We start from the raw sequence: 18,425 nt of genomic DNA, 5'->3' as shown, positions 1-18,425 counted from the left end.
TGTTCGCTCTACCTCTACCCCTCCCTCTACCTCTCAGATGTTTGACATCGGAAACATATATTTACATTGCCAAAGCAAGTGAAAGGGATAATAAATACAAGTGATATAAACAATGAAAAATGAAAAGTAATCATTACACTCACAAAAGTTCCAAAGGAATAGATACACTTCAAATCTCTCTGTCGCGCGCAATCAACATGTAAAACCACCTTCTATATTATTCTGATTGGATAAGCATACCAAGTTGTTGTTTTCTAAGAGGTTTTCTGCCTGAAATGCTTTAACCAACGATGACAAGTTTTGACAACAGTTTGATTTATAAAACCTTAGAGCTCAAATAAATACAATGTCTTTTGCCGACCTATCATCGATAGGTGGTCTTGAAACGGTATACAGACAGAGAGCCATTTCTGTCTATCACCACTAGGGGGTGCTCTTGAAACGGTATACAGACAGAGAGCCATTTCTGTCTATCACCACTAGGGGGTGCTCTTGAAACGGTATACAGACAGAGAGCCATTTCTGTCTATCACCACTAGGGGGTGCTCTTGAAACGGTATACAGACAGAGAGCCATTTCTGTCTATCACCACTAGGGGGTGCTTTTTCTCATCACAGACAAAAAATACTTTACGATTGACAAACATTTCAGAACGTTAATATGTCGGGGAGAGGGGTTGTGTTGTGAGATGTTGTTTTATTCGTTTAAAAAAAGAAGAAGCTAATTTAGCTGTTTGTTTTGACTTACTAATAAAACAAATGTAGACTGAACTGTATGCTATTTTGATACCATAATAATAGCATTGTGTTTTAGTCCACGGATTGATAAAGCCTCATGGTGATGCACCATCGAGAGCCATCCTGACCGTTTGCATCACCGCCTGGTATGGCAACTGCTCGGCATCTGACCGTAAGGTCGCTACAGAGGGTAGTGTGTACGGCTCAGTACATCACTGGGACCAAGCTTTCTGCCATCCAGGACCTATATAATAGGCGGTTTCTGAGGAACGCCCAAAAAATTGTTAGAGACTCCAGTCATCCAAGTCATAGTCTCTTCTCTCTGCTACAGCACGGCAAGCAAAACCAGAGCACCAAGTCTAGGACCAAAAGGCTCCTCAACAGCTTCTACCCCCCAAGCCATAAGACTGCTGAACAATTAATCAAATGGCCACTGGACAATCTACATTGACCCCCCCTCTTGTACACTGCTGCTACTTGCTGTTTATTGTCTGTTTATTGTCTGATGCCCCTGTATCAGTCACTGACTCACCCCCACACCTCACATGTACAAATGACCTCACTGACTCAACCTGTACCCCTGTACACTGACTCAGTACCTGTACACTGACTCAGTACCTGTTCAGTACACTGACTCAGTACCTGTACCTCAGTACCTGTACCCCGCACACTGACTCAGTACCCCCGGACTCACCTGTACCCCTGCACACTGACTCAGACTCAGTACCAGTGCTTTTTATTATTTTTTACTTTAGTTTATCAGTAAAGCATTTCACTGTGAGGTCTACACTGTTGGTTAAGGGCTTGTCAGTAAAGCATTTCACTGTGAGGTCTACACTGTTGGTTAAGGGCTTGTCAGTTTTCACTGTGAGGTCTACACTGTTGGTTAAGGGCTTGTCAGTTTCACTGCATTTCAGTAAAGCATTTCACTGTGAGGTCTACACTGTTGGTTAAGGGCTTGTCAGTAAAGCATTTCACTGTGAGGTCTACACTGTTGGTTAAGGGCTTGTCAGTAAAGCATTTCACTGTGAGGTCTACACTGTTGGTTAAGGGCTTGTCAGTTAAGGGCTTGTCAAAGCATTTCACTGTGAGGTCTACACTGTTGGTTAAGGGCTTGTCAGTAAAGCATTTCACTGTGAGGTCTACACTGTTGGTTAAGGGCTTGTCAGTAAAGCATTTCACTGTGAGGTCTACACTGTTGGTTAAGGGCTTGTCAGTAATTTCACTGCATTTCACATTTCACTGTGAGGTCTACACTGTTGGTTAAGGGCTTGTCAGTAAAGCATTTCACTGTGAGGTCTACACTGTTGGTTAAGGGCTTGTCAGTAAAGCATTTCACTGTGAGGTCTACACTGTTGGTTAAGGGCTTGTCAGTAAGCATTTCACTGTGAGGTCTACACTGTTGGTTAAGGGCTTGTCAGTTAAGCATTTCACTGTGAGGTCTACACTGTTGGTTAAGGGCTTGTCAGTAAAGCATTTCACTGTGAGGGTTAAGGGCTTGTCACATTTCTGTTGGTTAACTGTTGGTTAAGGGCTTGTCAGTAAAGCATTTCACTGTGAGGTCTACACTGTTGGTTAAGGGCTTGTCAGTAAAGCATTTCACTGTGAGGTCTACACTGTTGGTTAAGGGCTTTCACTGTGAGTCTACACTGTTGGTTAAGTAAAGCATTTCACTGTGAGGTCTACACTGTTGGTTAAGGGCTTGTCAGTAAAGCATTTCACTGTGAGGTCTACACTGTTGGTTAAGGGCTTGTCAGTAAAGCATTTCACTGTGAGGTCTACACTGTTGGTTAAGGGCTTGTCAGTAAAGCATTTCACTGTGAGGTCTACACTGTTGGTTAAGGGCTTGTCAGTAAAGCATTTCACTGTGAGGTCTACACTGTTGGTTAAGGGCTGGTTAAGGGCTTGTCAGTAAAGCATTTCACTGTGAGGTCTACACTGTTGGTTAAGGGCTTGTCAGTAAAGCATTTCACTGTGAGGTCTACACTGTTGGTTAAGGGCTTGTCAGTAAAGCATTTCACTGTGAGCATTTCACTTTCACTGTGAGGTCTACACTGTTGGTTAAGGGCTTGTCAGTACTGTGAGGTCTACACTGTTGGTTAAGGGCTTGTCATTTTCACTGTGAGGTCTACACTGTTGGTTAAGGGCTTGTGAGGTCTAGTTAAAGCATTTCACTGTGAGGTCTACACTGTTGGTTAAGGGCTTGTCAGTAAAGCATTTCACTTTCACACTGTTGGTTAAGGGCTTGTCAGTAAAGCATTTCACTGTTGTTGTTAAGGGCTTGTCAGTAAAGCATTTCACTGTGAGGTCTACACTGTTGGTTAAGGGCTTGTCAGTAAAGCATTTCACTGTGAGGTCTACACTGTTGGTTAAGGGCTTGTCAGTAAAGCATTTCACTGTGAGGTCTACACTGTTGGTTAAGGGCTTGTCAGTACACTGTTGTTGTTAAGGGCTTGTCAGTAAAGCATTTCACTGTGAGGTCTACACTGTTGGTTAAGGGCTTGTCAGTAAAGCATTTCACTGTGAGGTCTACACTGTTGGTTAAGGGCTTGTCAGTAAAGCATTTCACTGTGAGGTCTACACTGTTGGTTAAGGGCTTGTCAGTAAAGCATTTCACTGTGAGGTCTACACTGTTGGTTAAGGGCTTGTCAGTAAAGCATTTCACTGTGAGGTCTACACTGTTGGTTAAGGGCTTGTCAGTAAAGCATTTCACTGTGAGGTCTACACTGTTGGTTAAGGGCTTGTCAGTAAAGCATTTCACTGTGAGGTCTACACTGTTGGTTAAGGGCTTGTCAGTTGTCAGCATTTCACTGTGAGGTCTACACTGTTGGTTAAGGGCTTGTCAGTAAAGCATTTCACTGTGAGGTCTACACTGTTGGTTAAGGGCTTGTCAGTAAAGCATTTCACTGTGGTTAGGGCTCAGTACTGTGAGGTCTACACTGTTGGTTAAGGGCTTGTCAGTAAAGCATTTTACTGTGAGGTCTACACTGTTGGTTAAGGGCTTGTCAGTAAAGCATTTCACTGTGAGGTCTACACTGTTGGTTAAGGGCTTGTCAGTAAAGCATTTCACTGTGAGGTCTACACTGTTGGTTAAGGGCTTGTCAGTAAAGCATTTCACTGTGAGGTCTACACTGTTGGTTAAGGGCTTGTCAGTAAAGCATTTCACTGTGAGGTCTACACTGTTGGTTAAGGGCTTGTCAGTAAAGCATTTCACTGTGAGGTCTACACTGTTGGTTAAGGGCTTGTCAGTAAAGCATTTCACTGTGAGGTCTACACTGTTGGTTAAGGGCTTGTCAGTAAAGCATTTCACTGTTGGTTAAGGGCTCTACACTGTTGGTTACACTGGGTTAAGGGCTTGTCAGTAAAGCATTTCACTGTGAGGTCTACACTGTTGGTTAAGGGCTTGTCAGTCAGCATTTCACTGTGAGGTCTACACTGTTGGTTAAGGGCTTGTCAGTAAAGCATTTCACTGTGAGGTCTACACTGTTGTTGGTTAAGGGCTTGTTGGTTAAGTTGTCAAAGCATTTCACTGTGAGGTCTACACTGTTGGTTAAGGGCTTGTCAGTAAAGCATTTCACTGTGAGGTCTACACTGTTGGTTAAGGGCTTGTCAGTAAAGCATTTCACTGTGAGGTCTACACTGTTGGTTAGGCTTGTCAGTAAAGCATTTCACTGTGAGGTCTACACTGTTGGTTAAGGGCTTGTCAGTAAAGCATTTCACTGTGAGGTCTACACTGTTGGTTAAGGGCTTGTCAGTAAAGCATTTCACTGTGAGGTCTACACTGTTGGTTAAGGGCTTGTCAGTAAAGCATTTCACTGTGAGGTCTACACTGTTGGTTAAGGCTTGTCAGTAAAGCATTTCACTGTGAGGTCTACACTGTTGGTTAAGGGCTTGTCAGTAAAGCATTTCACTGTGAGGTCTACACTGTTGGTTAAGGGCTTGTCAGTGAGGTCTACACTGTTGGTTAAGGGCATTTCATTTCACTGTGAGGTCTACACTGTTGGTTAAGGGCTTGTCAGTAAAGCATTTCACTGTGAGGTCTACACTGTTGGTTAAGGGCTTGTCAGTAAAGCATTTCACTGTGAGGTCTACACTGTTGGTTAAGGGCTTGTCAGTAAAGCATTTCACTGTGAGGTCTACACTGTTGGTTAAGGGCTTGTCAGTAAAGCATTTCACTGTGAGGTCTACACTGTTGGTTAAGGGCTTGTCAGTAAAGCATTTCACTGTGAGGTCTACACTGTTGGTTAAGGGCTTGTAAGTCAGCATTTCACTGTGAGGTCTACACTGTTGGTTAAGGGCTTGTAAGTAAGCATTTCACTGTGAGGTCTACACTGTTGGTTAAGGGCTTGTCAGTAAAGCATTTCACTGTGAGGTCTACACTGTTGGTTAAGGGCTTGTCAGTAAAGCATTTCACTGTGAGGTCTACACTGTTGGTTAAGGGCTTGTCAGTAATTTCACTGTGAGCATTTCACTGTTGGTTAAGGGCTCTACACTGTTGGTTAAGGGCTTGTCAGTAAAGCATTTCACTGTGAGGTCTACACTGTTGGTTAAGGGCTTGTCAGTAAAGCATTTCACTGTGAGGTCTACACTGTTGGTTAAGGGCTTGTCAGTAAAGCATTTCACTGTGAGGTCTACACTGTTGGTTAAGGGCACTGTGAGGTCTACACTGTTGGTTAAGGGCTTGTCAGTAAAGCATTTCACTGTGAGGTCTACACTGTTGGTTAAGGGCTTGTCAGTCAAGCATTTCACTGTGAGGTCTACACTGTTGGTTAAGGGCTTGTCAGTAAAGCATTTCACTGTGAGGTCTACACTGTTGGTTAAGGGCTTGTCAGTAAAGCATTTCACTGTGAGGTCTACACTGTTGGTTAAGGGCTTGTTTTTCACTGTGAGGTCTACACTGTTGGTTAAGGGCTTGTCAGTAAAGCATTTCACTGCATTTCACTTTCACTGTGAGGTCTACACTGTTGGTTAAGGGCTTGTCAGTAAGCATTTCACTGTGAGGTCTACACTTTCAAGGGCTTGTCAGTAAAGCATTTCACTGTGAGGTCTACACTGTTGGTTAAGGGCTTGTCAGTAAAGCATTTCACTGTGAGGTCTACACTGTTGGTTAAGGGCTTGTAAGTAAAGCATTTCACTGTGAGGTCTACACTGTTGGTTAAGGGCTTGTCAGTAAAGCATTTCACTGTGAGGTCTACACTGTTGGTTAAGGGCTTGTAAGTAAAGCATTTCACTGTGAGGTCTACACTGTTGGTTAATTTCACTGTGCTTGTAAGGGCTTGTCAGTAAAGCATTTCACTGTGAGGTCTACACTGTTGGTTAAGGGCTTGTAAGTAAAGCATTTCACTGTGAGGTCTACACTGTTGTCAGTTAAGGGCTTGTCAGTAAAGCATTTCAGGGTCTACTGCAGTACATGTATTCTCAATCACATGCAGATTTTGGCGATGATAAAAATGTCCAAACAATAAAATCGCACAGTTAGAAAGTACATTTATTTGGTTGAGACTTGACTTGGGATGTTTATGCCAATGCATCATCCGAGTTTCATCAGTGGTTTTAACTATTACACAGCAAGGCTATTGTATCACATTTGCAACTCAGAGGGCGGGCACACGGAGAGGAAGACTGGGCGATATCCTTCTTCTATTGGTTAGTTGAGCTGTCGATCAGCAGAATTTTTTTTGGGGGACTGGCGCAAGAACGTCTTTGCTTTGGTCGGTAGCCGAAACGGCATCGAACTTTAGAATGACCAGAAACTAAGTCCGAATCAGGTAGGATTCGTTACCGCATTATTTAATAGGCTACATGAAGCGTTTACTAATGTCTTGAATATTACTTTTGATGGACTATGAACTGGCTTACTTGGGTGTTTTCTTTGACATTTTCTGGAAATGTATTGTTTCCTGAGGGTTGGGGAAAGCCAAGCCCTCGATGCTTTACTTTCATTCATCATCAACAATAACCTCAATGGTGTGAAGTGCATATGTATCGATAAAGGCATGTTGGGTGATGACTTCTCGTGAAACGGGGGTGTTTTAGAATTACGGAAGTTGATTTTGAGCGAGTATGGGCATGTTTTTCTGTTGTGCAAAGTTGCGCTGCATCTCCGTGTCATCCGCTCGCTACGTGATAATAATAGTTGCGGTCGAAGCTCCACACTCGTCTTTACGTGATCATCTGTCATAACTTTCCACGTTGAACACACAATGACAGACAATGTCATTACACGTCGGATGTAGGATTCTAATGATTGTAGTAGCCTACTGCTGGATATGGTGAAATTAAATGAAAGGTCTAGAAATAACTATCAGAATGGCAGTTGTCCAAAGTGATGAGATTTTGTAGGTTACTAAATCAATCAATCCATCAAATAAATACAATTTGATGTATAAAGCCCATTTTACATCAGCTGATATCTCAAAGTGCTGTACAGAAACCCAGCCTAAAACCCCAAACAGCAAGCAATGCAGGTGTAGAAGCACGGTGGCTAGGAATGATTATACTGGATAGTGATTATGGAATAACATTTGTTACTTTCCTTTCTTGACTTAGCTATCAGTAACACTCATGGAATTAAAGTGTAGACATGCCAGTAGGATTGTTTCCTAGCAACAGATCAAGACGTATCTATAGGTCAGTGGTCTATGTTCATAACAAGTCCGAAAGCCAAACCCACTGTATGGATTTCCGTGCATACGCGAAGTCCTGAAAAACAACGTATGCGTCCCAAATAGCATCATATTCCCTACATAGTGCATTACTTTTGACCAGGACCGTAGCAGACTTTGTTTCAGCTGGAGTGAGGGTGATTTCATGCTTCACTGACAGCATCTTCTCAACAATAGTCTGAGGCTTTCTGCGATCAACATTGTGTGTGTGTGTGTGTGTGTGTGTGTGTGTGTTTATCCATGTGACCTGAATGTTCCTCCCACGCTGGGGGGAATCTGTTATATTGCTCCAAGATTACTGCCTTTAAATCCTGTGTGTGTGTGTGGAGGGAGGGAGGGGGGTCTAGTCTTAGAAGTGGGGCATACACATTCACGTCATACTATCTCTGTCACACACACTATCTCTGTCACATGTAAATGCATGTGACAGAGATGAGAGAGACCAGGGCCAATAGGGATCAGACCCAACAGTAGTGCACTACATAGGGACTAGGGTTCTATTTGTGATGTAGCCAGTGTGTTCAGGCAGGAGGCCCGGTCTGAATCTAGGTCACCAGCAGCAGCAGCATCATCAGCGGCAGCAGCATCATCACATAGACAACACTGTAGCATACACCTCTAACACACACGCCTATACACACGTTCGTACACTCTCAAGCGAACACACACAAAGTTCTCCATCTTTCTAGTCCCAACATCGGTGCTAACTCGGTCCTAACCAACGTTCCCTCTAAACTGAGCGCGGCGCGCAGTGGCCTGAGAAGCACGAGATGGAACTTTACTCAACTTCCTGGAGTGTGTTAGTTAACACCAATCTACATTTCACTTTACTGTGGCGACAGTGGCCAATTTCAATGCAAACATACCTGAAACAAAACTACCTATGCAAGAGATTTTGTTGAAGGCAGAACGTGTCACAGTAGGATTCTATTGAGCACGACTCAGCCCGTACTCTACACAGACTGGTGGGGCATAACCAATCAGAACTGCAGTTAGGCCTATATGCAAATAGATCATTGCCATATATGGATCTGTGCCAGGGGGGTCCTTTTGTCAAACAGAGCAGCAGTAGGTACTGTTCTGTGTGGTAAAGTTAGTACATCTGAGCATGGGGGTGGGGGGTCCTTTTGTCAAACAGAGCAGCAGTAGGTACTGTTCTGTGTGGTAAAGTTAGTACATCTGAGCATGGGTGGGGGGGGTCCTTTTGTCAAACAGAGCAGCAGTAGGTACTGTTCTGTGTGGTAAAGTTAGTACATCTGAGCATGGGGGTGGGGGGGGTCCTTTTGTCAAACAGAGCAGCAGTAGGTACTGTTCTGTGTGGTAAAGTTAGTACATCTATGGGACAGGAGATCTATCTATGGGGCATGGTACTGTAGGTACTGCTGTAGGTACTGTTCTGTTACAGTGTGGTGTTCATCACATGGTCAAAACCAAACTGTTTGAACCTCTGGATTTTTACCTCTTTTGTTGTTGTTTTTTATCTCAAAAGTAAATATTTGTGTTTATTGGGTATGTGTTATAAAATTGTTAGATTAAAAACAAATATCTTGTTAGATATTACTGCACTGTTGGAGCTAGAAACGCAAGCATTTCGCTACACCCACAATAACATCTGCTGAACACGTGTATGGACCAATAACATCTGCTAAATATGTGTATGGACCAATAACATCTGCTAAATATGTGTATGGACCAATAACATCTGCTAAATATGTGTATGGACCAATAACATCTGCTAAATATGTGTATGGACCAATAACATCTGCTGAACACGTGTATGGACCAATAACATCTGACTTGATAGTGAGTAGATGTGCTTGCTTTGAGATCAAATCAAGAGCTGCATGTAGCCACGTGTCCACATTTGAGTTCATATCCTTTACTAGTCAGTGAGTTATTAGCCCAGTTATAGATCATTAGTAGTCAGTAGTAGGGGAGTGATTGCTTCCTACAAGAGCACAAAACATTTCTAGACAAGTAGGTCAGATAAAGAGCTTTCCTTTGTCTTTAAAGGGGCAGTGTTGTATTTTGAGACAGGCGTGAATAAACTAAGTAGCCAATAGGCAGAGGGCAGCATCATGTGTCTGATTCTCTGTAATAATGCTATGGGAATAATAATGCATTTTATTTTGTAAAGTGTAAACAACACAACAACATTGTCAGTCACCTCCTTGTCTGAAGGACAAGTAGATAAACAGGTTCATGTGAAGCCCTGTATGTTGTTGTTTTTTTTCTTTCAAAAGTCTCATGGAATGTCGGCCGACATTGAACAGCACACATTGGCTGCTACTGTAGGCTGAATGACAGAACAGCTGTTTACATGTTGAAGTGTTATTGGATGCATTTTCTCTATTGTTGTTGATGGTAGACCCCTCTGGTAGACCCCTCTGGTAGGCCACCCCTCTGGTAGACCCCTCTGGTAGGCCACTCTGGTAGACCCCACTGGTCCCCTCTGGTAGGCCCCTCTGGTAGACCCCTGGTAGGTCTGGTAGGCCCCTCTGGTAGACCCCTCTGGTAGACCCCTCCCCACTGGTAGGCCACTCTGGTAGGCCACTCTGGTAGGCCCCACTGGTAGACCCCTCTGGTAGCCCCTCTGGTAGACCCCACTGGTAGGCCCCTCTGGTAGACCCCTCAGGTAGGCCACTCTGGTAGACCCCTCTGGTAGACCCCTCTGGTAGGTAGACCCCACTGGTAGACCCCTCTCCCTCTGGTAGACCCCTCTGGTAGGCCACTCTGGTAGACCCCTCTGGTAGCCCCTCTGGTAGACCCCTCTGGTAGACCCCTCAGGTAGACCCCTCTGGTAGGCCCCACTGGTAGACCCCTCTGGTAGACCCCACTGGTAGACCCCTCTGGTAGACCCCTCTGGTAGACCCCACTGGTAGACCCCTCTGGTAGACCCCTCTGGTAGACCCCACTGGTAGACCCCTCTGGTAGCACTGGTAGACCCTCTGGTAGACCCTCTGGTAGACCCCTGGTAGACCCCACTGGTAGACCCTCTGGTAGACCCCTCTGGTAGGCCACTCCCTGGTAGACCCCTCTGGTAGGTAGGCCACTCTGGTAGACCCCTCAGGTAGACCCTCTGGTAGACCCCACTGGTAGGTAGAGGTAGACCCCTCAGGTAGACCCTCTGGTAGACCCCTCTGGTAGGTAGACCACTCCCCTCTGGGTAGACCCCTCTGGTAGGCCCCACTGGTAGACCCCTCTGGTAGACCCCACTGGTAGGTAGGCCCCTCTGGTAGACCCCTAGGTAGGCCCCACTGGTAGACCCCTCTGGTAGGCCACTCTGGTAGACCCCTCTGGTAGACCCCTCTGGTAGGGTAGGCCCCCACTCTGGTAGACCCCTCTGGTAGACCCCACTAGACCCCTCTGGTAGGCCCCTCTGGTAGACCCCTCAGGTAGGCCACTCTGGTAGACCCCACTCTGGTAGACCCCTGGTAGACCCTGGTAGGTAGGCCACTCTGGTAGACCCCTGGTAGACCCCTTGGTAGACCCCAGGTAGGCCCCTCTGGTAGACCCCTCTGGTAGACCCCCCCTCAGGTAGGCCACCCCTCTGGTAGGCCCCTCTGGTAGACCCCTCTGGTAGGCCCTCTGGTAGGCCCCTCTGGTAGACCCCTCTGGTAGACCCCTCTGGTAGACCCCTCTGGTAGACCCCTCAGGTAGGCCCCTCAGGTAGGCCACTCTGGTAGGCCACTCTGGTAGGCCACTCTGGTAGGCCACTCTGGTAGGCCACTCTGGTAGGCCACTCTGGTAGGCCTACATTATGATCACATAGCCATAGTAGCCTACTTGACCACTGTTAAAACTAGAGGTCGACCGATTAATCGACATGGCCGATTTAATTAGGGCAGATTTCAAGTTTTCATAACAATCGGTAATTGGCATTTTTGGACGCCAATTATGGCCGATTACATTGCACTCCATGAGGAGACTGAGTGGCAGGCTGACCACCTGTTACACGAGTGCAGCAAGGAGCCAAGGTAAGTTGCTAGCTAGCATTAAACTTATCTTATAAAAAACAATCAATCTTCACATAATCACTAGTTAACTACACACGGTTGATGATATTACTAGTGTAACTAGCTTGTCCTGCGTTGCATATAATCAATGCGGTGCCTGTTAATTTATCATCGAATCACAGCCTAATTCGCCAAACGGGTGATGATTTAACAAAACCGCATTCGCGTCAGGGTATATGCAGCAGTTTGGGCCGCCTGGCTCGTTGAGAACTGTGTGAAGACCATTTCTTCCTAACAAAGACCGGAATTAATTTGCCAGAATTGTACATAATTATGACATAACATTGAAGGTTGTACAATGTAACAGCAATATTTAGACTTGGGGATGCCACCCGTTAGATAAAATACAGAACGGTTCCGTATTTCACTGAAAGAATAAATGTTTTGTTTTCAAAATGATAGTTTCCGGATTTGACCATATTAATGACCTAAGGCTCGTATTTCTGTGTGTCATTATATTATAATTAAGTCTATGATTTGGTAGAGCAGTCTGACTGAGCGGTGGTAGGCAGCAGCAGGCTCGTAAGCATTCATTCAAACAGCACTTTCCTGCGTTTGCCAGCAGCTCTTCGCAATGCTTGCTTCACAGCGCTGTTTATGACTTCAAGCCTATCAACTCCAGAGATTAGGCTGACAATACTATATTACCTATTAGAACATCCAATAGTCAAAGGTATATGAAATACAAATGGTAGAGAGAGAAATAGTCCTATAATTCCTATAATAACTACAACCTAAAACGTCTTACCTGGGAATATTGAAGACTCATGTTAAAAGGAACCACCAGCTTTCATATGTTCTCATGTTCTGAGCAAGGAACTTAAACGTTAGCTTTTTTACATGGCACATATTGCACTTTCACTTTCTTCTCCAACACTTTGTTTTTGCATTATTTAAACCAAATTTAACATGTTTCATTATTTGAGACTAAATAGATTTTATTTATGTTTTATATTAAGTTAAAATAAGTGTTCATTCAATATTGTTGTAATTGTCATTATTACAAATATATATATATATATAAAAATCGTCCGATTAATCAGTATCGGCTTTTTTTGATCCTCCAATAATCGGTATTGGCGTTGAAAAATCATAATCGGTTGACCTCTAGTTAAAACTGTAACCTAAAGCAGGTACAGCCTCAGTGTTCACAGTAAAACTGTAACCTAAAGCAGGTACAGCCTCAGTGTTCACAGTAAAACTGTAACCTAAAGCAGGTACAGCCTCAGTGTTCACAGTAAAACTGTAACTTAAAGCAGGTACAGCCTCAGTGTTCACAGTAAAACTGTAACCTAAAGCAGGTACAGCCTCAGTGTTCACAGTAAAACTGTAACCTAAAGCAGGTACAGCCTCAGTGTTGACAGTAAAACTGTAACTTAAAGCAGGTACAGCCTCAGTGTTGACAGTAAAACTGTAACCTAAAGCAGGTACAGCCTCAGTGTTGACAGTAAAACTGTAACCTAAAGCAGGTACAGCCTCAGTGTTGACAGTAAAACTGTAACCTAAAGCAGGTACAGCCTCAGTGTTCACAGTAAAACTGTAACCTAAAGCAGGTACAGCCTCAGTGTTGACAGTAAAACTGTAACCTAAAGCAGGTACAGCCTCAGTGTTGACAGTAAAACTGTAACCTAAAGCAGGTACAGCCTCAGTGTTGACAGTAAAACTGTAACCTAAAGCAGGTACAGCCTCAGTGTTGACAGTAAAACTGTAACCTAAAGCAGGTACAGCCTCAGTGTTGACAGTAAAACTGTAAGCCTCAAAAAACTGCAGCAGTACAGCCTCAGTGTTGACAGTAAAACTGTAACAGGTAAAGCAGGTGTACAGCCTCAGTGTTGACAGTAAAACTGTAACTTAAAGCAGGTACAGCCTCAGTCAGTGTTGAGGTACAGTAAAACTGTAACTTAAAGCAGGTACAGCCTCAGTGTTGACAGTAAAACTGTAACCTAAAGCAGGTACAGCCTCAGTGTTGACAGTAAAACTGTAACCTAAAGCAGGTACAGCCTCAGTGTTGACAGTAAAACTGTAACTGACAGTGTTGACAAAAACTGTAACTTAAAGCAGGTACAGCCTCAGTGTTGACAGTAAAACTGTAACTTAAAGCAGGTACAGCCTCAGTGTTGACAGTAAAACTGTAACTTAAAGCAGGTACAGCCTCAGTGTTGACAGTGACAGCCTAAAACTGTAAAACTGTAACTTAAAGCAGGTACAGCCTCAGTGTTGACAGTAAAACTGTAACTTAAAGCAGGTACAGCCTCAGTGTTGACAGTAAAACTGTAACCTAAAGCAGGTACAGCCTCAGTGTTGACAGTAAAACTGTAACCTAAAGCAGGTACAGCCTCAGTGTTGACAGTAAAACTGTAAAAAGCAGGTACAGCCTCAGTGTTGACAGTAAAAAGCAGGTACAGCTGTAACCTAAAGCAGGTACAGCCTCAGTGTTGACAGTAAAACTGTAACTTAAAGCAGGTACAGCCTCAGTGTTGACAGTAAAACTGTAACTTAAAGCAGGTACAGCCTCAGTGTTGACAGTAAAACTGTAACCTAAAGCAGGTACAGCCTCAGTAAAACTGTAACTTTGACAGTAAAAAACTGTAACCTAAAGCAGGTACAGCCTCAGTGTTGACAGTAAAACTGTAACTTAAAGCAGGTACAGCCTCAGTGTTGACAGTAAAACTGTAACTTAAAGCAGGTACAGCCTCAGTGTTGACAGTAAAACTGTAACCTAAAGCAGGTACAGCCTCAGTGTTGACAGTAAAACTGTAACTTAAAGCAGGTACAGCCTCAGTGTTCACAGTAAAACTGTAACCTAAAGCAGGTACAGCCTCAGTGTTCACAGTAAAACTGTAACCTAAAGCAGGTACAGCCTCAGTGTTCACAGTAAAGCGGGTACAGCCTCAGTGTTCACAGTAAAACTGTAACTTAAAGCAGGTACAGCCTCAGTGTTCACAGTAAAACTGTAACCTAAAGCAGGTACAGCCTCAGTGTTCACAGTAAACGCACCCTGGAAGTTACACAGAATTTTCACAACGTTCAAGTTTGTGCTCAGCAGACCTGAAACCTGAAATTTGCTTAGTGCCTAAAAATGTTTGAGGTAACTCGGTGCTAACTCTGTGCTAAGACAGACAGGGAAAGGAAGCTGCTGTAGCAGCCAATAGCCAGATCTGCAGAGTTATATCGACTTTTTGACATCACTGTGACACTACTAACACCTTCCTGTTTGGTTTTCATGTTGGCAGCACACAGGTACAACAGGAATATATGGAATGGAAAATATGACCTGAATATATTAATTGATATGAATCTGAATATTGTATCTGTAACCCCCAACTAAAAAAGGACCAAATGAATATAAAATGTGGTCTGTAGTGGAAATGTCCTGTATTTACCAAATCATGAGACCAAACCACCACACAAGTCAGAGTTATCATAAAGTCCATCTTTAATTATTATGAGTTCCATCACAACCCTGTGACTCTCAGATCAATTCAGTGTCTATAAATTAATTCTCTGAGAGTCCCTTACACATTGCAACTGAGATCCTTTATAGCAAAGACACACATAGCCAGACAGCATTGGCTATAAATTATCGTTCAGCTTTGTCTCCTAAACTGTGTTCTTATCTCGCTCTTGGTACCACTCAGGACCATAAAACAAATCCTCATATCAACAGGCATATATCAAATACACCCCTCCTGGACAAGACCACAGAGACACAGTGACTGGCACACAGACATTGTGGAGCCAAGAGATAATTGGTTCCCCCTCAATCATCCCTTAACATGGTTTAAAAGATATGTTTACATATGAAGACAAGCTTGACCTCCCCCTTCTGAGACAGGTGTTATAACTGACCCCAGGACAGATAAAGGATAACTGCAACCGGCCACCACTATAGTACAACAAGATACATTCTGATGAGAAGTAACTCACAAGCATATCATGAAAATAAAACATCTTATCTATGTTACCCAACTATTCTGATTCATCCCCAACAGGTCACACAAATGAGGACTTTTTTGTTGATTATCTTTAGGAGCCCTGAGAGAGACAGAGACAGTGTGTTATAATCTGTAGGGTTCTAGAGACAGAGACTGTGTGTTATAATCTGTAGGGTTCTAGAGACAGAGACTGTGTGTTATAATCTGTAGGGTTCTAGAGACAGAGACAGTGTGTTATAATCTGTAGGGTTCTAGAGACAGTGTGTTATAATCTGTAGGGTTCTAGAGACAGTGTGTTATAATCTGTAGGGTTCTAGAGACAGAGACTGTGTGTTATAATCTGTAGGGTTCTAGAGACAGTGTGTTATAATCTGTAGGGTTCTAGAGACAGTGTGTTATAATCTGTAGGGTTCTAGAGACAGAGACAGTGTGTTATAATCTGTAGGGTTCTAGAGACAGTGTGTTATAATCTGTAGGGTTCTAGAGACAGTGTGTTATAATCTGTAGGGTTCTAGAGACAGTGTGTTATAATCTGTAGGGTTCTAGAGACAGTGTGTTATAATCTGTAGGGTTCTAGAGACAGTGTGTTATAATCTGTAGGGTTCTAGAGACAGTGTGTTATAATCTGTAGGGTTCTAGAGACAGTGTGTTATAATCTGTAGGGTTCTAGAGACAGTGTGTTATAATCTGACAGTGTGTTATAATCTGTAGGGTTCTAGGACAGTTCTAGAGACAGAGACAGTGTGTTATAATCTGTAGGGTTCTAGAGACAGTGTGTTACAGTGTGTTATAACCTGTAGGATTCTAGAGACAGTGTGTTATAATCTGTAGGATTCTAGAGACAGTGTGTTATAATCTGTAGGATTCTAGAGACAGTGTGTTATAATCTGTAGGATTCTAGAGACAGTGTGTTATAATCTGTAGGATTCTAGAGACAGTGTTATAATCTGTGTGTTATATAATCTGTAGGATTCTAGAGACAGTGTGTTATAATCTGTAGGATTCTAGAGACTGAGAACAGCTACCAACAACAAACCACACCCTTTTAGAAAGCTTTCTGAAAAACATACACTAGTTATTTTCTAACAGATCAGTGACAAAGAAGCAGATCTCAATATGCTGTGTCTGTGTGGTTCTGTTAACTGTGTCTGTCTGTGGTTCTGTTAGATTGTCCGTGTGGGTCTGTTAGATTGACTGTTGTCTGTTAGATGGTTCTGTTGGTTCTGTTAGATTGACTGTGTCTGTGTGGTTCTGTTAGATTGACTGTGTCTGTGTGGTTCTGTTAGATTGACTGTGTCTGTGTGGTTCTGTTAGATTGACTGTGTCTGTGTGGTTCTGTTAGGACTGTGTCTGTGTGGTTCTGTTAGTCAGTCAGTCAATCTATCTGTTAGGTCTGTAGATTGAACCAAAGATGTCTGCAGGGGGAGATGGAACCACTGTCTGCATCCCAAATGGCACCCTATTCCCTAAATACTGGACTCTGTTTTACCAGCGGGAGTTCTTTAAGGGACAGACCATGTGTTTTGTTTTATCCGTCTGGAGGGAAACCGGTGGGTTCAGCCCAGTGGGTCATGTGGTTCCACTGGTGTTGTTGTCCTGCAACACTAACTCTGACCCTCCCGGTGTCTGTGTGTGTTTGACAGTCGTACCGTGACCCTTTGAACAGTCTCACTCAATCACTCAATCAATCATCAATCAATCAATCAATCAACCTCCCAGATGTCCACACTAAGGTGTGTGTTTGGGGGCAGGGTAGGACACATTGTGTACACTGGGATGGCTTCTAGTGAAAACCTGTCCATCTCCTCTTTCTGCCTCTGGTGAAACCAGTTTTTATACAGTCTGTGTGAAACCAGTCTTTATACAGTCTGTGAAACCAGTCTGTATAAACCAGTCTGTCGATGTGTGAAACCAGTCTGTGTAAAACCAGTCTTTATACAGTCTGTGTGAAACCAGTCTTTATGTCTTTATACAGTCTGTGTGTGAAACCAGTCTTTATACAGTCTGTGAAACCAGTCTTTATACAGTCTGTGTGAAACCAGTCTTTATACAGTCTGTGTGTGAAACCAGTCTTTATACAGTCTGTGTGAAACCAGTCTTTATACAGTCTGTGTGTGAAACCAGTCTTTATACAGTCTGTGTGTGAAACCAGTCTGTGTGAAACCAGTCTTTATACAGTCTGTGAAACCAGTCTTTATACAGTCTGTGTGAAACCAGTCTGTATACAGTCTGTGTGTGAAACCAGTCTTTATACAGTCTGTGTGTGAAACCAGTCTGTGTGAAACCAGTCTTTATACAGTCTGTGAAACCAGTCTTTATACAGTCTGTGAAACCAGTCTTTATACAGTCTGTGTGTGAAACCAGTCTTTATACAGTCTGTCTTTATACAGTCTGTGAAACCAGTCTTTCTACAGTCTGTGTGTGAAACCAGTCTTTATACAGTCTGTGTGTGAAACCAGTCTTTATACAGTCTGTGGCAAAAACAATGCAGTCTGTGAGATGGAGGTTTTAGACAAGACTGTGTGTAAACCAGTCTTCTATCCTGTACCTTCAGTCAAACTACCTCAGCTGTTCTGGTCTGGTACAGGCCGTCTTTACCTTCAGTCAAACCAGTCTTTATCATGTTCTGGTCTGGTGCAGGCCGTACTCTACCTTCAGCCAAACTACCTCAGCATGTTCTGGTCTGGTGCAGGCCGTACTCTACCTTCAGCCAAACTACCTCAGCATGTTCTGGTCTGGTACAGGCTGTACTCTACCTTCAGCCAAACTACCTCAGCATGTTCTGGTCTGGTACAGGCTGTCTTTACAGTTCAGCCAAACTACCTCAGCATGTTCTGGTCTGGTACAGGCCGTCTCTACCTTCAGCCAAACTACCTCAGCATGTTCTGGTCTGGTTCAGCCAAACAGGCTTCTGGATCTAGGTTCCTGTACCTTCAGCCAAACTACCTCAGCATGTTCTGGTCTGGTGCAGGCCGTACTCTACCTTCAGCCAAACTACCTCAGCATGTTCTGGTCTGGTACAGACTGTACTCTACCTTCAGCCAAACTACCTCAGCATGTTCTGGTCTGGTA

At 43.7% G+C, this 18,425-nt stretch overlaps 1 pseudogene; it reads left to right on the top strand.

The window, feature by feature from the left end:
- Positions 1-6,382: 6,382 nt before the first annotated feature.
- Positions 6,383-18,425, top strand: part of LOC121845620 — a 31,569-nt pseudogene continuing 19,526 nt past the window's right edge.

This window comes from Oncorhynchus tshawytscha, unplaced genomic scaffold (genome assembly GCF_018296145.1).
Source record: "Oncorhynchus tshawytscha isolate Ot180627B unplaced genomic scaffold, Otsh_v2.0 Un_contig_993_pilon_pilon, whole genome shotgun sequence".
NCBI classification, from domain to species: Eukaryota; Metazoa; Chordata; class Actinopteri; order Salmoniformes; family Salmonidae; genus Oncorhynchus; species Oncorhynchus tshawytscha.
Note: the sequence above shows the minus strand (reverse complement) of the source record. Positions and strands in the feature narration are given on the sequence as shown.